The following is an 18,613-nucleotide window of genomic DNA, read 5'->3' as shown; positions in this document are numbered from 1 at the left end:
TGCATCAATTAATGGGCAAAATAACCAGCAAACATCATAATGTTGGGATCAAATTCACACATAACAATATTAACCTTAAATGTAAATGGGCTAAATGCTCCAATTAAAAGACACAGACTGGCAAATTGGATAGAGTCAAGACCCATCAGTGTGCTGTATTCAGGACACCCATCTCACATGCAAAGATGCACATAGGTTCAAATTAAAGGGATGGAGGAAGATCTACCAGGCAAATGGAAAACAAAAAAAGCAGGGGTTGCAATCCTAGTCTCTGATAAAACAGAATTTAACCAACAAATATCAAAAGAGTAAAATAAGAGCATTGCATAATGGTAAAGGGATCAATTCAACAAGAAGAGCTAACTATCATAAAAAACTGGAAGCATCCCCTTTGAAAACTGACACAACCCAATACAGGAGGACCCAGATTCAAAAAGCAAGTCCTTAGAGACCTACAAAGAGACTTAGACTCCCACACAATAATAATGGGAGATTTTAACACCCCACTGTAAATATTAGACAGATCAATGAGACAGAAGGTTAACAAGGATATTCAGCAACTGAACTCAGCTCTGCAACAAGCAGACCTAATAGACATCTACAGAACTCTCCACCCCAAATCAATAGAATATACATTCTTTTCAGCACCACATCTCATTTATTCTAAAATTGACCACATAATTGGAAGTAAAGCACTCCTGAGCAAATGTAAAAGAACAGAAATCACAACAAACTGTCTGTCAGACCACAGTGCAATTGAATTAAATTCCAAGTTAAAGAAACTCCTCAAACCACACAACTACATGTAAACTGAACAACCTGATCCTGAATGACTACTGAGTACTGCTTGAAATAAATGCAGAAATAAAAGATGTTCTTTGAAGCAATGAGAACAAAGACATAGCGATGCCGAATCTCTGGAACACATTTAAGTCAGTCAAGTGAGAGGTATAGCACTAAATACCCATAAAGAGAAAGCAGGAAAAGATCTAAAATTGACACCCTAACATCACAATTAAAGGGAAGCTAGAGAAGCAAGAGTAAGCATTCAAAGCTAGCAGAGAGGCAGAAACTAACTAACAACAGGCAGAAGTGAAGGATAGAGACACAAAAAACTCTTCAAAAATCGAGGTGGATCTAGGGCTGTTTTAGAAAGATCAACAAAAATTGATAGACCACAGGGGAAGTGAACCAGGAATGGCGAATAGGAACAGCTCAGTCTCAACTCCTGTGAGCAACACAGAAGACCCGGTGATTTCATTTCAACTGAGGTGCTGGGTTCATCTCTGGGGGTGCGGACGTCCCGGTGCTGGTCAGCTGCTGCAGCCCGACCGAGGCTGGGGAAGCAGAGGCGAGGCATGCCCTGGGAGGCGCAAGAAAGGGGAAGGGGAGATCCCTTTCTAACCAGGGGAACTGAGACACACAACACCTGGAAAATCAGGTAACTCCACCCCAATATTTAAGCTTTAAGCAAACAGGCACGCAGGAGATCATATCCCACACCTGGCGGGAGGGTCCCAGCCCGCAGACCTCTCCTCATTACTAACCTGGCAGTCTGTGATCTACCAGCAAGGCAGCAGCAGGCTAGGGGAGGCCGCCATTGCTGAGCTTAAGTAGGTAAACAAAGCTGCTGGGAAGCTCAGATTGGAGCTCACAGCAGCTCAAAAAGCTTTCTACCTGTCTCTGTAGACTCCACCTCTGGGAACCGGGCACGACTACACAACAACAACAACAACAACAGAAGCAGCAGAAACCTCTGCAGCATGAAACTCTGTCTGACAGCTTTAGGAAGAGGCAGTGGATCTCCCAACACGGAGGCTGAGATCTGAGAACGGACCAGACTACTTATATCAAGCTGGTCCCTGACTAGAGTAGCTAACTGGGAGACACATCCCCACTGGGGCAGTCTGACCCCACACCTCACAGGGTGGAGTACACCCCTGAGAGGAAGCTTCAAAGCAAGTCAGACAGGTACACTGCTGTACAAAGTATTATCTTCTGCAGCCTCTGCTGCTGATACCCAGTAGGCTCTGGGGTCTGGAGTGGACCTCAAGCAATCTCCAACAGACCTACAGCTGAAGTCCTGACTGTTAGAGGAAAACTATCAAACAGGAAAGGACACCTACACCCGAAACCCATCGAACATCACCATCATCAAAGACCAGAGGCAGATAAAACCACAAGATGGGGGAAAAAGCAGGGCAGAAAAGCTGGAAATTCAAAAATAAGCATCTCCCCGGCAAAAGGGCGCCAGCTCATAAAGCCAACAACGGATCAAAGCTGGGCCAGGAGAATGACTTGTGAGATGAGAGAAAGGCTTCCAGTCCATCAAATTTCTCAGGAACTAAAGAAGGAATTACGTACCCAAGCGCCGAAACTAAAATCTTGAAAAATAGTGGAAGGAGTGTGTCAGTAATTAATGCAGAGAAGGTCATAAACAGAATGAAGATAGAAACCATGACCGCGAGAAATCACATTGACAAATGCACAAGCTTCAGTAACCGACTCGATCAACTGGAAAGAGTATCAGCGATTGAGGATCAAATGAATGAAATGAGGCGAGAAGAGAAACCAAAAAGAAAAAAAGAAAAATGAACAAAGCCTGCAAGAGTATGGGATTATGTAAAAGACCAAATCTCGTCTGATGGGGTGCCTGAAAATTGAGGGGAAAATGGAACCAAGTTGGAAAACACTCTTCAGGATATCATCAGGAGAACCAACCCTAGTAGAGACAGGCCAACATTTAAATCCAGGAAATGAGAACGCCACAAAGATACTCCTGAAACAGCAACACACACGCAATTGCCAGATTCACCAAGAGGTGAAATGAAGGAAAAAATCTTAAGGGCAGCCAGAGAGAGAGAAAGGTGGGTTACCCACAAAGGGAAGCCCATCAGACTCACAGCAGATCTCACCGGCAGAAACTCCAAGCCAGAAGACAGTGGGGCCAATATTCAGCATTCTTAAAGAAAAATTTAAGCCAAATTTCATATCCAGCCAAACTAAGTTTCATAAGTGAAGGAGAAATAAAATCCTTTACAGATAAGCAAATGTAGAGATTTTGTCACCACTAGGCCTGCCTTACAAGAGACCCTGAAGGAGCACTCCAGCAGAGGAATAGCCGGGTACCGAAGCCATTTGCAAAAAACATGCCGAATGTAAAGAGACCATCGAGGACGGGAAGAAACTGCATCAACTAGCGAGCAAAATAGCTTCAGTTAATATCATAATGCTTGGCATCAAGTTACACACATAACAATGTAACCTTAAGTGTAAATGGACTAAATGCTCAATGTAGAAAAGACACCTGAACCCAGCAAGCTGGTTCTCAAAAGTCAAGACCCATCAGTCTGCTGTATTCAGGAGACCCATCTCACCATGAGAGACATATGAGCTCAAAATAAAAGGGATGGAGGAAAGATTTACCAAGCAAATGGAGAACAAAAAAGCAGGGGTTTACAATCCTAATAGTCTCTGATAAAACAGACTTTAAACCATCAAAGATTAAAAGAGACAAAAGAAGGCCATTACATAATGGTAAAAGGGATCAATTCAACAGGAAGAGCTAACTATCCTAAAATATATACTTTTAATACAGAACTTGAATTCATAAAAGCAAGTCCTTAGAGACTTACAAAAGAGACTTAGACTCCCATACAATAATAATGGGAGACTTCAACACCCACTGTCAACATTAGACAGATCAACAAGACAGAAAGTGAACAAGGATATCCAGGAATTGAACTCATCTCTGCAGCAAGCAGACCTAATGAACATCGATAAGAACTCTCCACCCCAAATCAACAGGATAACCACATTCCTTCTTAGCACCACTTACTCCAAAATTGACCATATAATTGGAGTAAGCCTCCTCAACAAATGTACAAGAACAGAAATTATAACAAACTGTCTCTCAGACCACAGTGATAAAACAGAACAGGACTAAGAAACTCCAATCGAAAGCAGCTCAACTACATGAAACCCCAGACAACCTACTCCTGAATGACTACGGGTACATATGAAAATGAGAGGCAGAAATAAAGATATTCTTTGAAACCAATGAGAACAAAAGATACAACATACAGAATCTCTGGGACACATTTAAAGCAGTGTGTGACGGAAATTTATAGCATAAAAGCCCACAAGAGAAAGCAGGAAAGATCTAAGAAGTGACACTAACTCATAATTAAAGAACTAGAGAAGCAAAACAAACACATTGAGAAAGCAGAGGCAAAAGTAAGCAGATCAAGAGCAGAACTGAAGGAGATAGAGACACAAAAAAACCTCAAAAAATCAATGAATCCAGGAGTTGGTTTTTGAAAGATCAACAAATTGACAGACCACTAGCAAGACTAATAAAAGAAGAAAAAGAGAGAAGAATCAAATGTACTTAATTAAAAATGATAAAGGGGATATGTACCGTTGCAAATGAAATACATGGAAGGTAACCTCTAGCGAGAAATAAACTGGAAAACCTAGAAGAAATGGACGAACACCTGGACATACCAAGACCAAACCAGGAAGGAATCCTGAATGAACCAATAGCAGGCTCTGAGAGTGAGGCAATAATTAATAGCCTACCGACCAAAGTCCAGGACCAGATGGATTCACGGCTGAATTCTGCGAGGTATAAGAGGAGGAGTTGGTACCATTCCTTCTAGAGCATTTGTCAATACAAAGAGAATCCTCCCTAACTCATTTTATGAAATTCCAACATCATCCCACAATGCAAAGCCTGGCAGAGACACAACAAAAAGAAATTTTAAGATACAATATCCCTGATGAACATCGATGCAAAAATCCTCAATAGTACTGGCAAACCCGGTTCAACAACATCAAAAGCATCACCATGATCAAGTGGAGCTTCATCCCTGGGATGCAAGGCTGGTTCAACATTATAAAATCAACATAATCCAGCATATAAACAGAACCAAAGACAAAACCATGATTATCTCAATAGATGCAGAAAAGGCTTTTGACAAATTCGCATGCTCATGCTTAACTCAATAAATTAGGTATTGATGGAGCATTACCTCAAAATAATAAGAGCTATTTATGACAAACCCACAGCCAATATCATACTGAATGGGCAAAAACTGGAAAAATTCGCTGAAAACTGGCACAAGACAGGGATCTGCCCTCTCACCACTCCTATTCCAGCATAGTGTTGGAAGTTCTGAAACAGGGCAATTAGGCAAGAGAAGAAATCAGGGGAATTCAGTTAGGAAAGAAGAAGTCAAATTGTCCCTGTTTGCAGATGACATGATTGTATATTTAGAAAACCCATTTGTCTCAGCCAAAATCTCCCTTAAGCTGATAAGCAACTATGAAGTCTCAGGATACAAAATTAATGTGCAAAAAATCCCACAAGCATTCTTATATATACCAATAACAGACAAACACAGAGAGCCAAATCGGAATGAACTACATTCACAATTGCTTCAAAGAGAATACCTAGGAATCAACTTACAGGGATGTAAAGGACCTCTTCAAGGAGAACTACAAACCACTGCTCAGTGAAATAAAGAGGACACAAACAAATGGAAGAACATACCATGCTCATGGATAGGAAGAATCAATATAAATGAAAATGGCCATACTGCCCAAAGGTAATTTATAGGTCAATGCCATCCCCATCAAGCTACCAATGAGTTTCTTCACAGGAGTGGAAAAACTGCTTTAAAGTTCATATGGAACCAAAAAAGAGCCCGCATCTCAAGACAATCCCTAAGTCAAAAGAACAAAGCGCTGGAGGCATCCAGCTACCTGACTTCAGCTATACTACAAGGCTACAGTAACCAAAAACAACATGGTACTGGTACCAAAACAGAGATATAGACCAATGGAACAGAACAGAGTCCTCAGAAATAATACCACACATGTACAGCCATCTAATCTTTGACAAACCTAGGAAACAAGAAATGGGAAAGGATTCCCTATTTAATAAATGGTGCTGGGAAAGGTGGCTAGCCATAGTAGAAAGCGAAACTGGATCCTTTCCTTACTCCTTATCACGAAAATTAGTCAAGATGGATTAGAGACTTAAATGTTAAGACTAATACCATAAAAATCCTAGAGGAAAACCAGGTAATTTCATTCCAGAGTTTAGGCATGGGCAAGACTTCATAATCTAAACACCAAAAAGCAATGGCAGCAAAGCTAAAATTGACAATGGGATCTAAAGGTAAACTAAAGAGCTTCTGCACAGCAAAAGAAACTACCATCAGAGTGAACAGGCAACCTACAGAATGGGAGAAAATTTTTGCAATCTATAAATCTGACAAAGGGCTAATATCCAGAACCTACAGAGAACTCAAACAAATTTACAAGAAAAAACAAACAACCTCATCAAAAAGTGGGCGAAAGGATATGAACAGACATTTCTCAAAGAAGACATTCATACAGCCAACAGACATGAAAAATGCTCATCATCACTGGCCATCAGAAATGCAAATCAAAGAGCACAATGAGATACCATCTCACACCAGTTAAATTAAGCGATCATTAAAATGTCCAGGAAACAACAGGTGCTGGAGAGGATGTGGAGAAATAGGAACACTTTACACTGTTGGTGGGATTGTAACTAGTTCCATTATGGAAAACAGTATGGCGATTCCTCAAGGATCTAGAACTAGATGTACCATATGACCCAGCCATCCCATTACTGGGGATATACCCAAGGATTATAAATTATGCTGCTCTAAAGACACATGCACACGTATATTTATTGCAGCACTATTCTAATAACAAAGACTTGGAATCAACCCAAATATCCATCAGTGACAGACTGGATTAAGAAAATGGCACATATACCATGGAATACTATGCAACCATAAGGATAGTTTGTGTCCTTTGTAGGGACATGGATGCAGCTGGAAACCATCATTCTTAGCAAACTATCACAAGAACAGAAACCAAACTGCATGTTCTCTCACTCATAGGTGGGAACTGAGACAATGAGATCCGCCTTGGACTCGGAAGGGGAACATCACACACGGGGCCCTATCATCGGGAGGAAGGGGGGGAGGATTGCATTGGGAGTTATACCTGATGTAAATGACAGTTGATGGGTGCAGCAGACCAACATAACAGAGTATACATATGTAACAAACCTGCATGTTATGCATGTACCCTACAACAAAGTATAGTAAAAAAAAAAAAAAAAAATTGATAGACCTACTAGCAGAGACTAATAAAAAGAAGAGAAAAAGAGAGAAGAATCAAAATAAGAGGCATAATAAAACTGACAAAAGGGTATATCACCACTGATCCCACAGAAATACCAACTACCATCAGAGAATACTATAAACACCTCTATGCAAATAAACTAGAAAATCTAGAAGAAATGGATAAATTCCTGAACACATACACCCTCAAAAGACAAAACTGGGAAGAAGTTGAATCTCTGAATAGACCAATAACAGGCTCTGAAATTGAGGCAATAATTAATAGCCTAACAACCAAAAAAAGTACAGGACCAGATGAATTCACAGCCAAATTCCACCAGAGGTACAAACAGGAGCTGGTACCGTTCTTTCTGAAAGTATTCCAATCAACAGAAAAAGAAGGAATCCTCCCTAACTAATTTTATGAGGCCAACATCATCCTCATATCAAACTCTGGCAGAGACACTACAAAAAAAGAGAATTTTATATCAATATCCCTGATGAACATCGATGCAAAAGTCCTCAATAAAATACTGGCAAACCGACTCCAGCAGCACATCAAAAAGCTTATCCACCACGATCAAGTTAGCTTCATCCCTGGGATGCAAGGCTAGTTCAACATACGCAAATCAGTAAATGTAATCCATCACATAAACAAAACCAATGACAAAAACCACATGATTATCTCAATAGATACAGAAAGGCCTTTCACAAAATTCAACAGCCCTTCATGTTGTTCTCAATAAACTCTCAATAAACTAGGTATTGATGGAATGTATCTCAAAATAATAAGAGCTATTTATGACAAACTCACAGCCAATACCATAGTGAAAGGGCAAAAACTGGAAGCATTCCCTTTGAAAACTGGCACAAGACAAGGATGCCCTCTCTCACCACTCCTATTCAACAAATGTTGGAAGTTCTGGCCAGGGCATTCAGGCAAGAGAAAGAAATAAAGGGTATTCAGAAGGAGGTTCCAAGATGGCCAAATAGGAACAGCTCCAGTCTACAGCTCTCAGCGTGAGCGATGCAGAAGACAGGTGATTTCTGCATTTGCAACTGAGGTAGTGGGTTCATCTCACTGGGGCTTGTCAGACAGTGGGTGCAGCCCATGGACCATGAGCTGAAGCAGGACAGGGCGTCGCCTCACCCAGGAAGCACAAAGGGTCAGGAAATTCCTTTCCTAGCCAAGGGAAGCCATGACAGATGGTACCTGGAAAATCGGGACACTCCCACCCTAATACTGTGCTTTTTCAATGGTCTTAGCAAATGGCACACCAGGGGATTATATCCCGCACCTGGCTGAGAGGGTCCCATGCCCACAGAGCCTCACTCACTGTTAGTACAGCAGTCTGAGATTGAACTGCAAGGTGGCAGCGAGGCTTGGGGAGGGGCATCCACCACTGCTGAGTAGGTAAACAAAGTGGCCAGGAAGCTCAAACTGGGTGGAGCCCACCACAGCTCAAGGAGTCCTGCCTGCCTCTGTAGGCTCCACCTCTGGGGGCAGGGCATAGCTGAGCAAAAGGCAGCAGAAACTTCTGCAGACTTAAATGTCCCTGTCTTACAGCTTTGAAGAGAGTAGTGGTTCTCCCAGCACAGAGTTTGAGATCTGAGAACAGATAGACTGCTTCCTCAAGTGGGCCCCTGAGCCCCAAGCATCCTAACTGGGAGGCACCTCCCAGTAGGGGCCAAATGACATCTCATATGGCCGGGTGCCCCTCTGAGACACGGGGTGACCCTCTGAGATCCTTCCAGAGGAAGGATCAGGCAGCAATATTTTCTATTCTGCAATATTTTCTGGTCTGCAGCCTCCGCTGGTGATACTGAGGCAAACGGTCTGGAGTGGACCTCCAGCAAATGCCAACAGACCTCCAGCTGAGCGTTCTGACTGTTAGAAGGAAAACTAACAAAGAGAAAGGAGATCCAAACCAAAACCCCATCTGTACGTCACCTATCATCAAAGACCAAAGGTAGATAAAACCACAAAGATGGGGAGAAACCAGAGCAGAAAAGCAGAAAATTCTAAAACTCTGAGTGCCCCTACTCCTCCAAAGGAATGCAGCTCCTTGCCAGTGATGGAACAAAGCTGGATGGAAAATGACTTTGACGAGTTGAGAGAAGGCTTCACACAATCTGTAATAACAAATATCTGTGAGCTAAAGGAGGATGTTCAAACCCATTGCAAAGAAGCTAAAAACCTTGAAAAATGATGAGATGAATGGCTAACTAGAATAAACAGTATAGAGAAGACCTTAAATGACCTGATGGAGCTGTAAACCATGGCATGAGAACTATGTGATGCATGCACAAGCTTCAGTAGCCAATTCGATCAAGTGGAAGAAAGGGTATCAGTGACTGAAGATCAAAGTAATGAAATGAAGCAAGAAGACAAGGTTAGAGAAAAAAGAGTAAAAAGAAATGAACAAAGCCTCCAAGAAATATGGGACTATGTGAAAAGACCAAATCTATGTCTGACTGGTATACCTGAATGTGATGGGGGGAATGGAACTAAGTTGGAAAACACTCTTCAGGATATTATCCAGGAGAACTTCCTGACCCTAGCAAGACAGACCAACATTCAAATTCAGGAAATACAGAGAATGCCACAAAGATATTCCTCAAGAAGCGCAACTCCAAGACACTTAATTGTCAGATTCACCAAAGTTGAAATGAAGGAAAAAATGTTAAGGGCACCCAGAGAGAAAGGTAGGGTTAACCACAAAGGGAAGCCCATCAGACTAACAGTGGATCTCTTGGCAGAAATGCCAGAAGCCAGAAGGCAGTGGGGGCCAATATTAAACATTCTTAAGGAAAAGAATTTTCAACTCAGAATTTCATATCCAGTCAAACTAAACTTCATAAGTGAAGGAGAAATAAAATCCTTTACAGACAAGCAAATGCTGAGAGATTTTGTCACCACCAGGTATAACTTACAGGAGATCCTGGAGGAAGCAATAAACATGGAAAGGAACAATTGGTACCAGCCACTGCAAAAACATGTCAAATTGTAAAGACCATCGATGCTAGGAAGAAACTGCATCAACTAACAAGCAAAATAACCAGTTAACATCATAATGGCAGGATCAAATTCACACGTAACAATATTAACCTTAAATGTAAATGGGCTAAATGCTCCAGTTAAAAGACACAGACTGGCAAATTGGATAAAGAGTCAAGACCCATCAGTTTGCTGTATTCAGGAGACCCATTTCACATGCAGAGAAACACATAGGCTCAAAATAAAGGGATGGAGGAAGATTTACCAAGCAAATGGAAAACAAAAAAAAGCAGGAGTTGCAATCCTAGTCTCTGATAAAACAGACTTTAAACCAAAAGAGACAAGAAGGCAATTACATAATGGTAAAGGGATCAATTCAACAAGAAGAGCTAACTATCATAAATATATATGCACCCAACACGGGAGCACCCAGATTCATAAAGCAAATCCATAGAGACCTACAAAGAGACTTAGACTCTCACACAACAATAATGGGAGACTTTAACACCCCATTGTCAACATTAGACAGGTCAATGAGACAGAAAGTTGACAAGGATATCCAGGAATTGAACTCAGCTCTACACCAAGTGGACCTAATAGGCATCTACAGAACTCTCCACCCAAATCAACAGAATATACATTGTTCTCAGCACCACATAACACTTATTCCAAAATTGATCACATATTTGGAAGTAAAGCAATCCTCAACAACTATAAAAGAACAGAAATTATAACAAACTGTCTCTCAGACCACAGTGCAATCAAACAAGAACTCAGGATTAAGAAACTCAATCAAAACCGCTCAACCACATGGAAACTGAACAACCTGCTCCTGAATGACTACTGGGTACATAATGAAATGAAGGCAGAAATAAAGATATTCTTTGAAACCAATGAGAACAAAGACACAACATACAAGAATCTCTGGGATACATTTAAAGAGATGTGTAGAGGGAAATTTATAGCACTAAATGCCCACAAGAGAAAGCAGGAAAGATCTAAAATTGACACCCTAACATCACAATTAAAAGAACTACAGAAGCAAGAGCAAACACATTCAAAAGCTAGCAGAAGGCAAGAAATGACTAACAACAGAGCAGAAGTGAAGGAGATAGACACAAAAAAACCCTTCAAAAAATCAATGAATCCAGGAGCTGATTTTTTGAAAAGATCGACAAAACTGATAGACCATCAGCAAGACTAATAAAGAAGAAAAGAGAGAAGATTCAAAGACACGGAACAAAAAATGATAAAGGGGATATCACCACTGATCCCACAGAAATACAAACTACCATCAGAGAATACTATACACACCTCTACACAAATAAACTAGAAAATCTAGAAGAAATGGATAAATTCCTGTACACATACACCCTCCCAAGACTAAACTGGGAGGAAGGTGAATCCCTGAATAGACCAATAACAGGCTCTGAAGTTGAGGCAATAATTAATAGCCTATCAACCAAAAAAAGTCCAGGACCAGATGGATCCACAGGCAAATTCTACCAGAGGTACAAAGAGAAGCTGGTACCATTACTTCTGAAACTATTCCAATCAATAGAAAAAGAGGGAATCCTCCCTAACTCATTTTATGAGGCCAACATCATCCTGATAGCAAAGACTGACAGACACACAGCAAAAAAAGAAAATCTTAGACCAATATCCCTGAAGAACATCGACATGAAAATCATCAATAAAATACTGGCAAACCGAATCCAGCAGCACATCAAAAAGCTTATCCACCATGATCAAGTTGGCTTCATCCCCGGGATGCAAGGCTGGTTCATCATACACAAATCAATAAATGTAATCCATCATATAAACAGAACCAAAGACAAAAACCACATGATTATCTCTATAAATGCAGAAAACGCCTTCAACAAAATTCAACCAAACTTCATGCTACACATTCCCAATAACTAGGTATTGATGGGACCTATCTCAAAATAATAAGAGCTATTTAGGACTAACCCACAGCTAATATACTGAATGGACAAAAACTGGAAGCATTCCCTTTGAAAACTGGCACAAGACAGGGATGCCCTCTCTCACCACTCCTATTCAACATAGTGTTGGAAGCTCTGGCCACGGCAATCAGGCAGAAGAAAGAAATAAAGGGTATTCAATTAGCAAAAGAGGAAGTCAAATTGTCCCTGTTTGCAGATGACATGATTGTATATTTAGAAAACCCCATCGTCTCACCCAAAATCTCCTTAAGCTGATAAACAATCTCAGCAAAATCTCAGGATACAAAATCAATAGCAAAAATCACAAGCGTTCCTATACACCAATAACAGACAAACAGAGAGCCAAATCATGAGTGAACTCCCATTCACAATTGCTTCAAAGAGAATAAAATATCTAGGAATCCAACTTAAAAGGGATATGAAGGACCTCTTCAAGGAGAACTACAAACCACTGATGAACAAAATAAAAGAGGACACAAACAAATGGAAGAACATTCCATGCTCATGAATAGGAAGAATCAATATTGTGAAAATGGCCATACTGCCCAAAGTAATTTGTAGATTCAATGCCATCCCCATCAAACTACCAATGACTTTCTTCAAAGAATTGGAAAAAACTACTTTAAAGTTCATATGGAGCCAAAAAAAGAGCCCGCATTGCCAAGACAATCCTAAGTCAAAAGAGCAAAGCTGGAGGCATGATGCTACTTGACTTCAAACTATACTACAAGGCTACAGTAACCAAAACAGCATGATACTGGTACCAAAACAGACATATAGACCAATGGAACAGAACAGAGCCCTCAGAAATAATATCACACATCTACAACCATCTGATATTTGACAAACCTGACAAAAACAAGAAATGGGGAAAGGATTCCCTCTTTAATAAATGGTGCTGGGAAAACTGGCTAGCCATATGTAGAAAGCTGAAACTGGATCCCTTCCTTACACCTTACACAAAAATTAATTCAAGATGGATTAAAGACTTAAATGTTAGACCTAAAACCATAAAAACCCTAGAAGAAAACCTAGGCAATACCATTCAGAACATAGGCATGGGCATGGACTTCACAACTAAAACACCAAAAGCAATGGCAACAAAAGCCAAAATTGACAAATGGGATCTAATTAAATGAAAGAACTTCAGCACAGCGAAAGAAACTACCATCAGAGTGAATAGGCAACCTACAGAATGGGAGAAAATTTTTGCAATCTACTCATCTGACAAATGGCTAATATCCAGAATCTACAAAGAACTTAAACAAATTTACAAGAAAAAATCAAACAACACCATTAAAAAGTGGGTGAAGGATATGAACAGACACTTCTCAAAAGAAGACATTTATGCAGCCAACAGACACATGGAAAAAATGCTCATCATCACTGGCCTTCAGAGAAATGCAAATCAAAACCACTACGAGATACCATCTCACACTAGTTAGAATGATGATCACGAAAAAGTCAGGAAACAACAGGTGCCGAAGAGGATGTGGAGAAATAGGAACACTTTTACACTGTTGGTGGGACTGTAAACTAGTTCAACCATTGTGGAAGACAGTGTGGCAATTCCTCAAGGATCTAGAACTAGAAATTCCCTTTGACCCAGCCATCCCATTACTAGGTATATACCCAAAGGATTATAAATCATGCTGCTATAAAGACACAGGAACATTTATGTTTATTGTGGCACTATTCACAATAGCAAAGACTTGGAACCAACCCAAATGTCCATCAATGATAGACTGGATTAAGAAAATGTGGCACATATACACCATGGAACACTATGCAGCCATAAGAAAGGATGGGTTCATGTCCTTTGTAGGGACATGGATGAAGCTGGAAACCATCATTCTGAGCAAACTATTGCAAGGACAGAAAACCAAACACCACATGTTATCACTCATAGGTGGGAATTGAACAATGAGAACAAATGGACACAGGGTGGGGGACAGCACACACCAGGGCCTGTCATGGGGTAGGGGGGAGGGGGAGGGATAGCATTAGGAGATATACCTAATGTAAATGACGAGTTAACGGGTGCAGCACACCAACATGGCACATGTATACATATGTAACAAACCTGCACGTTGTGTACATGTACCCTAGAAATTAAAGTATAATAAAAATAAATAAATAAATAAATAAATAAATAAATTTCTCTTTCTGAGCACTCCATTGAATATGGAATACCCGCAATAAAAGATATTTAAAATTGCAAAGAAAAGAAAAGAAAAGAAAGAAAAGAAAAAAAGAAATTCAATTAGAAAATGAAATCCCTGTTTGCAGATGACATGATTGTATATTTAGAAAACCTCATTGTCTCAGCCCAAAATCTCCTTAAGCTGATAAGCAACTTCAGCAGTCTCAGAATACAAAATCAACGTGCAAAAATCACAAGCATTCCTATACACCGTTAACAGACAGAGCCAAATCATGAGTGAACTCCCATTGACAATTGCTACAAAAAGAATAAAATACCTAGGAATACAACTTACAAGGGAGGTGAAGGACCTCTTCAAGGAGAACTGCAAACCACTGCTCAACGAAATAGAGGACACAAACAAATGGAAGAACATTCCATGCGCATGGAGAGGAAGAATCAATATTGTGAAAATGGCCATACTGCCCAAAGTAATTTATAGATTCAATGCCATCCCCATCAAGCTACCAACAACTTTCTTCAAAGAATTGGAAAAAACTACTTTAAAGTTTATGTAGAACCCAAAAAGAGCGTGCATTGCCAAGACAATCCTAAGCCAAAAGAACAAAGCTAGTAGCATCACACTACCTGACTTCAAACTATACTACAAGACTACAGTAACCAAAACAGATATATAGACCAATGGAACAGAACAGAGGCCTCAGAAATGACACCACACATGTAGAACCATTTGATCTTTGATAAACTTGACAAAAACAAGCAATGGGGAAAGGATTCTCTCTTTACTAAATGGTGCTGGGAAAACTAGCTAGCCATATGTAGAAAGCTGAAACTGGATCCCTTCCCTACACCTTATACAAAAATTAATTCAAGATGGATTAAAGACTTAAATGTTAGACCTAATACCATAAAAACCCTAGAAGAAAACCGAGGCAATACAATTCAGGACATAGGCATGGGCAAGGACTTCATGACTAAAACACCAAAAGTAATGGCAGCAAAAGCTAAAATTGACAAATAGGATCTAATTAAACTAAAGAGCTTCTCCACGGCAAAAGGAACTACCATCAGAGTGAACAGGCAACCTACAGAATGGGGGAAACTTTTTGCAATCTACCCACTTGACAAAGGGCTAATATCCAGAATCTACAAAGAACTCAAACCAATTTACAAGAAAAAACAGATAATCCCATCAAAAAGTGGGCAAAGGATATGAGCAGACATTCTCAAAAGAAGACATCTATGCAGCCAACAGACACATTAAAAATGCTCATCATCACTGGCCTTCAGAGAAATGCAAATCAAAACTACAATGAGATACCATTTCACACCAGTTAGAATGGCAATCATTAAAAAGTCAGGAAACAACAGATGCTGGAGAAGATGTGGAGAAATAGGAACACTTTTACATTGTTGGTGGGAGTGTATATTAGTTCAACCATTGTGGAAGACAGTGTGGCAATTCTTCAAGGATCTAGAACTAGAACTAGCATTTGACCCAGCCATCCCATTACTGGGTATATACCCAAAGGATTGTATATCATGCTACTATAAAGACACATGCACACGTATGTTTATTGAGGCACTATTCACAATAGCAAAGACTTGGAACCAACCTGAATGTTTATCACTGATAGACTGGATTAAGAAAATATGGCACATATATACCATGGAATACTATGCAGCCATAAAAAAGGATGAGTTCTTGTCCTTTGCAGGGACACAGATGAAGCTGGAAACCATCATTCTCAGCAAACTATCACAAGGACAGAAAACCAAACACCGTATGTTCTCACTCGTAGGTGGGAATTGAACAACGAGATCACTTGGACACAGGGCAAGAAACATCACACACCGGGGTCTGTCAGGGGGTGGGGGACTGGGGGAGGGATAGCATTAGAAGATACACCTAATGTAAATGATGAGTTGATGGGTGCAGCAAACCGACATGGCACATGTATTCCTATGTATCAAACCTACACATTGTGCCCATGTACCCTAGAACTTAAAGTATAATAATTTAAAAAATTAGACAACAGGAACAAATGGAAAAACATTCCATGCCTAAGATAGAAAAAAATCAATATTGTAAAAGTGGCCATACTGCCCAAAAACAATTTAGGGATCCAATGTTATTCCTATTAAACTACCAAGGACATGCTTCACAGAACTAGAAAAAAACTATTTTAAAATTCATATAGAACCAAAAAATAGGCTGTATAGCCAAGGCAATCCCAAGCAAAAAGAACAAAGCTGGAGGCATCATGCTACCCAACTTCAGACTATACTACAGGGCTACAATAACCCAAACAGCATGGTATTGGAACAAAAACACACATAAACCAATGGAACAGAATAAAAAACATAGAAATAAGGCTGCACACCTTCAATTATAAATCTATCTGTCTTCGACAAACCTGATAAAAATAAGCAATGGATGTCACTGCACTCCAGTCTGGGCAACAGAGCCAGATTCCATCTCAAAAAAAAAAAAAAAAAATACAAAAAACAAAAAACCCACAAGCAATGGGGAAAAGATTTCCTTTTTAATAAATGTTACCGAGATAACTGGCTAGCCATTTGCAGAAGATTGAAATTGGACCCCTTCCTTACATCATATACAAAAGCTAACTTAAGATGGATACGACACTTAAATGTAAAACCCAAAACTATAAAAACCCCAGAAGGGAACCTAGGCAATACCATTTAGGACATGGAAATGAGCCAAGAATTCATGATGAAGAAGCCAAAAGCAATTGCAACAAAGCAAAAATTGACAAATGGGATTTAATTAAACTAAAGTGTTCTTGCACATAAAAGAAAAGTATCAACAGAATGAACAGACAACTTTCAGAATGGGACAAAACTGTTGCAAACTATGCACCTGGCAAAGGTCTAATATCCAGCATCTATAAGGAACTTAACAAATTTATAAGAAAACAAAAACACAACTCCATTAAAAAGTGGGCAACAGACATGAACAGACACTTTTCAAAAGAAAACATCCATGCAACCAAAAATCATATTTCAAAATGCTCAACATAACTGATCATAAGAGAAATGCAAATCAAAGCCACAATGAGATACCATTTCACACCAGTCAGAATGGCTATTATCAAAAAGTCAAAAAGTAACAAATGCTGGCAAGGTTGCAGAGAAAAAGAACCCTTACACACTGACTAAAAACAGAAATACCATTTGACCCAGCTATCCCATTACTGGGTATATAACCAAAGGAATATAAATCGTTCTGTTATAAAGACAAATTCATGTGTATGTTCACTGCAGCACTATCCATAATTGCAAAGACATGGAATCAACATAAATGCTCATAAATAATAGCCTTCAGAAAGAAAATGTGGTACATATACACCACGGAATCCTATGCAGCCCTAAAAAGAATGAGATCATGTCCTTTGTGGGAACCTGAATGGAACTGAAGGCCATTATCCTTAGCAAAATAACACAGGAACAGAAAAACAAATACTGTATGTTCTCACTTATAAGTGGGATCTAAATGATGAGAACACATGGACACATGGAAAGGAACAAAAGACACTGGGACTTATCTGAAGGTAGAAGTGGGAGGAGGGAGAGAATCAGAAAAAATAACTAATGAACACTAGGCTTAATACATGGGTGATGAAATAATCTGTAAAGCAAGCCCCCATGACACAAGCTTACCTATGTAACAAATTGCACATGTACTCCTGAACTTAAAATAAAAGTTAGAAATAAAAAATAAAAATAAAAAAGCAGTATTGAGTGCTAACATTTGTGTTAAGAATATGGTTTACTGGGAAAAAATACAGACATTTACTGAAACTGTGGACCATTTTTGTGAGTCAAAAGCCCCTATATATGTTAGGTATAATGTAAAGGGCAATGTTGAAATAGCTACATTTTAAGAGAAACTGCTTAATATTTTTACTTCGTATCACACATTATACATGACCTGAAATCATATCATGTATAAATTAGTGTAAGCATTACGAGCTCAATCTGTCAATGGGCTTTTATTCATAAGTGCTGCTGCTGTCTTTCTTCCCAACATAATAGTGCTACTTTCATTATTGAGGAGAGCACTGTGTTTGTACATGGAATTAAAAACAGACCCAGTGACACACTTGTGCGGTCCTAAGAAAAAAATTATTAAAAGGTGGCATTTTCAGCCCTGAGAATTATGTTAATGCTGTGCCCCTACCCTGTATCTCTTTCAGTAAACTTGTCCACACTGACAATAAATAACCATGTCTGTGAGTCAGACTGTTCCCTCTCCCTGATTCCCTTCTGGTCACTGCACCTGGGCAGTCCAGAG

Source organism: Papio anubis, chromosome 1 (assembly GCF_008728515.1).
Source record: "Papio anubis isolate 15944 chromosome 1, Panubis1.0, whole genome shotgun sequence".
In the NCBI taxonomy this organism is placed as follows: Eukaryota; Metazoa; Chordata; class Mammalia; order Primates; family Cercopithecidae; genus Papio; species Papio anubis.
This window is presented reverse-complemented; position numbering follows the sequence as displayed.